This window comes from Papio anubis, chromosome 1, assembly GCF_008728515.1.
Source record: "Papio anubis isolate 15944 chromosome 1, Panubis1.0, whole genome shotgun sequence".
Lineage (NCBI taxonomy): Eukaryota > Metazoa > Chordata > Mammalia > Primates > Cercopithecidae > Papio > Papio anubis.
This window is the reverse complement of record NC_044976.1, coordinates 3,093,062-3,101,944: the sequence shown is the minus strand read 5'-3', so window position 1 is coordinate 3,101,944 and position 8,883 is coordinate 3,093,062. Positions and strand designations below refer to the sequence as shown.

Here is an 8,883-nt window from a genome sequence, read left to right as displayed (position 1 = left end):
CAGGCATAAGCCACTATGCCCAGCCAAATAAACCACTTTTTAGGGAAAAAATGGGGTGGGGGTAGAGATTCCACAGTGGCTCCTGCCCACCCCGTCTTCCCTGGCTGCAGATGCAGCAAAGGGAGGTGCAGCCAGCAAGGCAAGGGCAGGTGGAGACCCGCAGCTTCTGTTCCCCCTTCATGGCCCAGTGACTTTGAGGGCTAAATCTACCCATCTCTCACCACTCCTCTCTCCCCCACCTCGCCTGGGTGTCTCACTCTATTACCTTCTTAAGCATGGTTCTAATTATCTCTTTGTATCTCCTGTGAAACCAGCGCTGTAGAAGCCCCGCTCCATCTCTCCCTCTCTCGACGGTGGGTCTGACAGTTGGAACAGAAGCCCTTGGAATGATGAATCTGCTTTATTAAAAGTCCTTTGTTTAAAAGCATCAGCCCCGCCTTCCATGTCAGGACACAGCCTACTCGCGGAGGAGAAAGAGGCAGGCTCAAGGCATGGAAGGAAAAACAGCTTCATGTTTTTCAAACAGCTATTCATGTTTTTAAAATTTTTAACTGGATGAAAGCTGTTCTCCACTACATTTCCTTCCTCGAGTTATTTTAATTCATTCAACCTAAGTTTCTGTTCAAACCGGGGGATAGTGTCCCAGAAGTGAAACTGAGGGGCACACACAGGGAACCATGGTGATTCCTCCACATTCTCACTCAGCAGCCACCAAAAAACACCAGGGACAGTGCCAGGTATCAGGCCCTGTGCTGGGCGCAGAAACCCCGGGTAGAAATCAGAGACAGCCCCTGCACTCACTGGGAGCTGAGTTTATGCTGGTGTTCAAGGGAGGACTCTTGGGGGAACAGTAAATCCCAAGCTAAGAAACTGGTCCCAAGTGACTGATACCCCTCTGATCATGACAGAAGAAGATGCACCATAATGAAAACAAAGACAAATTCTAGAGGAAAACTTACAGAATTCAGGGCTCATAAGAGTCCCATGGAATATATCATTTCTGTGGTAGATTCATTTGTAAGTTTTTTAACATGAAGAATCATGTTGGCAGTAAAAATTTGATCTTCTGATTCATAGGGGAAACAGGAATTTCCATTTTTCAGTCAACCTGCCTCAGCAGGGCCCAAGGTCTCATACCAGTCCCTTAATGAACATCACAACCCAGAAACCCAGCTTCCAGGCCCTCCCTTCCAGTCTCACCACTCCACTTAAGGCACCTACAGCTCAAGCGTTTCCTGTTCCTTGTTAATTTCTAGCCCAGGGCCATTCCGAATGTGTGTGTGTGTGTGTGTGTGTGTGTGTGTGTGTGTGCAGGCATGCATTCATATACTGAACAACTGTGTATCTGTTGAAGGGTTATAGTTCACCTGTTATTTCTGTGCATTTTTAGGAGGGGACACACCATGCTGCCTTGGCCCATCATTTTCCTGGAACCAGACATTTGGTTATGTAATTCCAAATGTTTTTACAGAGCTGATGCATTTTCCCATTTATAAAAAAATGATGTGTTCTCATGGCGATTGGAGAATATAAAACCCTAAAATGGAAAGCAGAGGAGTGACTGGAAATGAAGCTTTAGAAACTGAATACATGGCTGTGAATGGTAAAAACGTCTCTTTCCTAGCGATAAGGATCGACTGAGAAAATCCTCCACGGTGGGTTAGAAGATGCTAAAGAAACATTGAAATATTTGAGCTACAGACTCAGATGGCCAAGAGGCTCCCGAGGGGCAGGCCTGGTGGTGAGTGGAGCTGCAGAGATTGCACCTGCCGAGGGTGAGAGACAGAAAAGTGGCAGAACCTAAACCAGAGCCCCGGCCCCCACCCAGCCTTTGCAATCACCCATTGAGTATCCCGTGTCCGGTGACTTGAGATCAAGACCAAGGAGAAAAGAAAAGTTCACATGTCAAAAATATATCCACAAGCTTCAACCAAACAATAACTTCGAAACATGCCTTTCTGTCTCTCTTGGAAAAGGATTTCTGAATGTCGGAGTGAGATTTGTTACCTGATGATGCCTCAGGTCTGTGAAGACTTCTCCTCCCAGGTGAGAGGACCGAGGGCTTTGATAAACGGCAGTTCTGAGTTGCAAAATTATTAGCAAGATGGTCGGTTTCCACCGAAATAAGAGTTTTTGTTTTAATGTATATTGTAATGAAAGCTTGTAACAGTACTGTACCATAAACACAAATAGCACAATCTTATAAAAATTTCATCTTTATCTATTTTGGGGAGAAATAGGCCTGTCTGCCTAATTGAGGCATCTGTCATTCTGACATTAAATAGTGCATCCTTGGTCCTTTTATTATATCGTGGTACATTTCTCACACACTGCTAAATTGAAATAATGCTGCTCACTTGGAGATAAAGGGACATAATAGGTATTTTATAATGAGGGGGACAGAGGATTTATCTTGCATCCAGGCTGAGAATTGCTTTATCTTTTTCCTGGGGTTTGCTGCCCTAAAGGGAGCTTTGGCTCGTCGTATCTCTCAAAACTCTAATAAGAGAAGAATCAAATGAGAAACAGTTAGACAAGAATTAGAAATGTGATTCAGGCAGTCAGTCATCTGTGCACTCTGGGAACAGCTCTACGGGCAGCTCAGGCGGGCGGGGCCTGGCCCAGCCACAGACAGCATGTCAATGTTGAAAATTAAATCCCATTTACTATTTTTTAATAGTCCAATCTCTCCCCTGGAGCATCCCAGCCTTTGTTTCAAAATATTTGATTCAACTTACTCTATTTCACTTTCCTGAATAAAATCATAGACTTATGATTTCATAGTGTTCATAAAATCATAGACTTTCAGTGCTCAAATGACTTTGAGTCACCTACTCAAAGCATCTCACTAGTGTTCGAGGGCTCTGTAGTCACCCTACAAAGCCATCTTCCTTTCAGGATTTCAACATTTCCAGGGTTAAGAGTTTAATCGAGACTTCCCAGTTTAAATACCGACTTCTCTGTGTGATGCTGGGCAGCTTTCACAGCCTCTCTCTGCCTCAGCTTCTTTACTATTTATAAAATAGCAACAGTAATAGCACCCAATAGGAGTACTAATACTTCCTTTATTATTTCCAGCACAACCACTCTGTCTTTCATTTCTGTTAGTCATAGCTCCTTAAACCTCTCTGTGCCTACTACCGAGTCAAGGGATCCACCATAAGAGTCATGATGATGATAGTGATGGTGATAATGATGATGATTATGATGATGATGGTGGTGGTGATGGTGATGATGGTGATGACAGAGACGGTAATGATGGTGATGATAACGGTAATGATGGTATTGGTGATGATGGTGATCACAGTGATGATGGTAAGAATGGTGGTGATGACGGTAATGACAATGATGGTGATGATGGTGATGGTGGTAATGATGATGGTGATGATGGTGATGGTGGTAATGATGATGGTGATGATGGTGATGATTGTTATGATGATGGTGATCACAGTGATGATAGAAAGGATGCTGCTGCTGGTGGTGGTGGTGGTGATAATGTAATGATGGTGATGGTGATGGTGGTAATGATGATGGTGATCACAGTGTTGACAGTAAAGATGGTGTTGATGATAATGGTGATGGTGGTGGCGGTGGTGGTGGTGATGGTGACGATGATGGTGGTGATGATGGTGATGGTGATGGCGGTAATAATGATGATGGTGATCACAGCAATGATAGTAAGGATGGTGGTGGTGGTGGTGGTGGTGGTGATGGTGATGATGATGTAATGATGACGGTGATGATCATGATGGTAACCGTGATGGTGGTAATCATGATGGTGATCCCAGTGATGAAAGTAAGGATGGTGTTGATGATAATGGTGATGGTGGTGGTGGTGGTAATGATGATCATGGTGATCATGTAATGACAGCAGCCAGCCAACATTCGTGAGGCATTTACAAGTGCTCACACTGTTTTCAATGCTTTGTACATATTCATTCGTTTTACCCCAACAGCAGTCCTATGACATAGGGACAATTATTGCAAATGAGAACATTGGAGCTTATGTTTGCTCAAGGCTGCCTACCTGGCAAGGGTCTGACTGGGATTCAGACCTAGGCAGCTGCTCCATCGATCAGCTCTGCACACTTTCTCCATGTTGTACAGACCAACAGGCCCCTTCTTCTCTTGGGTGCCCAAGGGCAGAGGCCAGAGTGCTAGGCTGCAGTCTCCTCTTGGCATCCCAAGGAGAGGAGACCAGGTGGCTCACACTAAGTAAACTCAATTCCAAGGACAGGCTGGCTGCCAATGCTTCTCTCTCAACACAGTGAGTTACACAAAAAGGATAACAAAGCCAGTGGCCATGAATTGCCTGACCTATGTTCAGTAGAAAGAGGTTTATTTTATGTAGGAAATGTCTACATAAAAGATGAGGTTTATTATATTGTTGATACCAAATCCTGAGTGGATGATGCATCTTCTTTTGTAACTGCAGACACTAGAGAAGGGAAATGGCTCATACAATCTATTTATGTGTGAAGTATGACATGCCAGCTTGCCAGTGGACCCTTCTGTTGGTACATTCTGCTATCTCACTTCCCAAATTTCTGCCCAGCACCATTCACTGACCTGGGAGTCAGCAGTTAGATGCCATAGATCCAAAGTATTTAAAGTCTTCAAATTGCAGTTTTAAATGTTTAAATTATACCAACATCTCTTTTAGCCCTACTCCTTCTTATGTAAGAGCTACCTTTATATTCTCTAAAAGGAATCAAATGTAAATTTCCCTGAACCATGAACTGTGAAAACAGCACCAATGCATCTTAGGTCTAATAGAGAGTGAGAGAAGGATTTTGCTTGTTTTTCCAGTAACCTGTGGGTAGCAAAGGTTTTCATAAGATAAGTCATTGATTTGGTGTTTCAGAATAATCACATTAAGTATCTGACCCTGAAGACTCTTTAACTGGGTATAAGGACTCTGTGAAATAGAGTAACAATGACAGCTTTCACCCCATGCCACAGCCAATAGAAGCCAGGCCCAGATGATACGCCCAGGAGGTCATCATATCCAGGGATGTGACGGAGCACAGACGGAGATCAGGCTGGGCGGGGGTGGGGCCCAGAGCAGGCGTAGGCCTCCTTCTCCCAACCTCCCAAGTCCCAGGCTGCCAGCAGCCCTCTTCTCCGAGACAGCTTTCTCCAAAGGGAACATTGAGCTGCCCACTGAGACTTTGGGGTCCCATCCTCTGCCCAGGCTTTGGGGTCCTGTCTCCCTGGAAGGGAAGATTCCTTCCCCTAAAGAGAAACCTAGAAAAAAGGTAGCTGGGGGTCTTGGGGAACCCACTTACTGGCAGTTGTGAGCCCCAGCAGAGATGGAACCCAGTTAGGAAAGCACAGACCAAGAACTGGGCAGCCCACGACTCTTAAGGTCACAGGGGAGGACTCAGCCCAGGATCAAACCCCACTGGGGTGACTGGGGGCCATGGCAAGGGGAACATCCCCCCCACCGCCGCCCCAGCTTCTCACACATCCTGACCCCAGGCCCTACAGGGTTCAAGGCTGGGTGGGAAGTATGGCAAGAAGGGCAGCCCTTGGAAAGTCATGGGCCATCGCACGGTGCCTGCACCATCCTGTCCCTGGCTCAGAAAGAACAGGAGGGCCCCTGCCCCATCTCCCAGCTCTAGCACCTCGGAATCTAGGGAGAGGAGGAGCGGAGATCCCAAAGGTTCCTCAGCTGAGGGAGCCATGCTGCACTCCAAGGAGCCCTATCTAGGACAGGGCACAGTACTGTCCTGAGATGTGCTGTGGCCTCCTATGGGACTCTCTCTCTGTTTTACGTCTTCCCTGCATCTCCCACCCAAACCTCGTTGCCCACAAACAGAATCCCTCCAACCCATTCCGTGACGTGGATGGACTTTTGCCTGCACTGGGGAGACTGACCTTGTGGTGGGCTTGGATTGGGGGGCTCAGATCCAGGGGCTCTCCCAAACCTGGGGTGGCAGGAGGGGATGGCTCCCAAGGCCCCATGCAGCTCGGGGACCCAGGTATAGAGCCAGAAGGTAAAGCAAGCAACGATCTTCGTTTCCGCAGGGTCTCGAGGGAAGTGGAAGGAAGTGCCCATCAGGTTAATGCTGGAAACCTAGTCCCGTGTGTGACCCGAGGGAACTCGTCATCGTGCGTTCGGTGAGCGAAGGCTGAGCCTGCTTTGTTCTTGGTGCGCCGTGGTGTGGGGTGAGCCTTCTCCATCATCCCACATGGGCTGGACCTGTAGGCTCCGCTCCCATTCTCACCTCCCCTAAGGCCTGGGTTCCCTTACATTGTTCTTCTCTGACTGCATTAATCGTTGACCAGTCTAATTCCTGACCTCCGGAGTGGAAGGAGACCGTGGGAGTCCTCCGGGGGGAAATCCCAGGAGAAAGTTACATTTCACGACGAATATGAGTGTCAGTGCCATCAAGGCACCGATGGAAAGTTCCTCCCAAATATAAACTTCCGTCTGCTTCAAAGAATGGAATTTTCTGAATCTCTCAAGTGGGAGTGGCAGAGAGGAGCATGGCATGGAGTTTGGTGGAGGCCAGGGCATCTTACGAAAAAAAAAAAAAAAAAAGCCATAGAAACCATAAGCCAAACCAAGGAGTTATGGATTGAAAGGGACCCCTCACACACACACAAAGGGAAAAAGAGGCTTCCACCCAGCCTCACATGCCCACCCACAGGGCTGTCAGGTTCAGGCTGTCTGCCAGCAAGGAGAACCAGGAGAGAAGTGGCCCCGGCCCCATCCCTGCCTCCCTGTCCACGGCCCCCTTGTCCCCTTGTCTCTCTTTTGGCCTTTGGCCTGGGTCTTCCATTCATTCATCCATTTCTTTGAACAACAGAAAGAGCCCCTGAAAAGCCTGCAGGGAGCCGCATAGTCAGCCCCAGAGGTGAGTTTAAAGGGTGCCAGGTGAGTCACTACCTGGGTCCAGGGCAACCTGATGCACTGTCCACCTCTGAACTGCATTTTTCTCCGCTTGAAACCGGCCCCCAAGCCAGATTTGAGCCAAGAAGATAGCAGCCAGGCTTGGAGGAATGGGGAGTAGAAAGGAAATTAAGTGGACACTTAGGGCTAAAGCTACACCCTGGCCAAGGAACACTGAGAAACTGAGGGAAAGGGAAGCAGGGAGAGGGAAAATAGGGAGGAAAGTACCACCTGCCTCTCCTGTATGAACCACAGATTCAATAATAGGGTGACTCATCCTGTCATCCCATTATTGGCAGAAATGCTGCTCAGAATATATTTGATTTGCTAATATCCTGGGCCTCAGATATACCCCTTAGGTTCTATCAGAGCGAGGATGTTGCAGAAAACCTGTGCTCCTGGCTGTGCACATATGTGTGGTTCCTGCCCCCTCCCGAGATGTGCAGAAAACCTGTACTCCTAGCTGCTTACTTGCATGTGACAGTTCCTGCCCTCCAGGGATGTTGAAACCTGTGCTCCTGGCTGTACTTTGCTTGCTTGTGTGGTCCTGCCCTCGGGGATGTTGCGAAGGCCTGTGCTCTGGCTGTGGCATGCTTGTGTCAGTTCCTGCCCTCCCAGCAGCTCCAGGAGTGGCTCCAACGTCCTAGTTTTCATAAGAAGTTTGTTTCCTTCCCTGCTTGACTCTGGGCTCAAGTGTCTCGAGGTGGAACCCTTATGAGATGTGAGGAAGGGATGCATCTGCTGCGTTCTTGGGGCCCACCCATGAGTGTAGGATTTATAGGAAAGCTGCAGGAGAGAGGGTGAAGTCGAGGCATCCACTCTGTGCACAGCTCCCACGTCTGAGCGTGGAAGTCTCGGGCCGGGCTCTCAGTCAGGACAGCCCTAGAAGGAGTCAGATGTCACAGAGTATTGGGGTCTAGAAGAGGCAGCTCCCACATCCTCTACCGTCTCCACTGGTAAATTAAAACTCAGGCTCAGGGATTCAGGAACTGGAGGCTGAATATACAAACAGACAGTGGGCAAACCATGCATGGAAGACGGCTCAGCCATGACCTGGCACCAGCCCCCACCCTTCCCTTCCACCCTGACCCATTCCTTCCAGACCCATTGTCCCTTCCAGGGGCCGCCCTTCCATAGAGACCACCCCTAAGACCCCACCATTCCTTCTTGGGAATCCACCCTAAGGCCATTCCACCATGGTCCTTCCATGGTTCCTCCTTCTGGGCCAACCCAGGTGGCCTCTTCCCCTGGGCCACCTGGACACCACCCAGGAGACCGCCCCCCTTCTGAGACCAATAGGGCTTGCCCCTTCTCTCTACAGACCCTGCCCAGGAGACCTTACCCAGCCCAGGGACTGCCCTTTTCCTGAGACCATGCATTCCACCCTGAGCCACCGCCCCAGACCCCAGGGCCACCCTGGGCCCTTCCTTCCACCCCTTCCGCCCTTCAGACCCCACCCAGGGCCGCCCCTTCCCTGGGCCACCCAGGCCCTCCCTTTCTAAGACCCCTTCCACCACCCTGGGCCACCCAGAATCCACCTACAGACCCCGCCCAGGGCCATGCCCTACAAGACCCCACCCAGGGGCCACCCCACTTTCTCCACAGATCCACTTGAGAACCGCCCCTCTTCCCTGAACCCAGCCAGGGAACCACTCCTTCCCCCTCACAGACCCAGCCAGAGACATCCCTTCCTCCTACAGGCCCGCCCAGGAGACTGCCCTTTCTCTAGAGACCCAGCCAGGAGACCTCCCCTTCCCTACAGATCCACCCAAGACCTCCCCTTCTCTGGGCTCTGCCCGGGGCCTTTGCCCCTGCAGACCCAGCCAGGAGACCACTCCTTCCCTACAGACCCAGCCCAGGAGACCGCCCCTTCTTGACAGACCCAGCCCGGGAGACCTCCCCTTCTCTACAGACCCAACCCGGGAGCCACCCCTTCCCTGCAGACCCCGCCCAGGAGACCGCCCCTTCCCTACAGACCCCGCCCA

At 49.8% G+C, this 8,883-nt stretch overlaps 1 long non-coding RNA gene across 1 annotated transcript; it reads left to right on the top strand.

The window, feature by feature from the left end:
- The first annotated feature begins 1,398 nt into the window (after nucleotides 1-1,398).
- On the top strand, nucleotides 1,399-7,304 carry LOC103875591. The gene is made up of 3 exons (XR_634448.4): nucleotides 1,399-2,046; nucleotides 6,031-6,123; nucleotides 6,816-7,304. It is a non-coding gene; the product is annotated as an uncharacterized LOC103875591 (long non-coding RNA).
- Nucleotides 7,305-8,883: the final 1,579 nt, after the last annotated feature.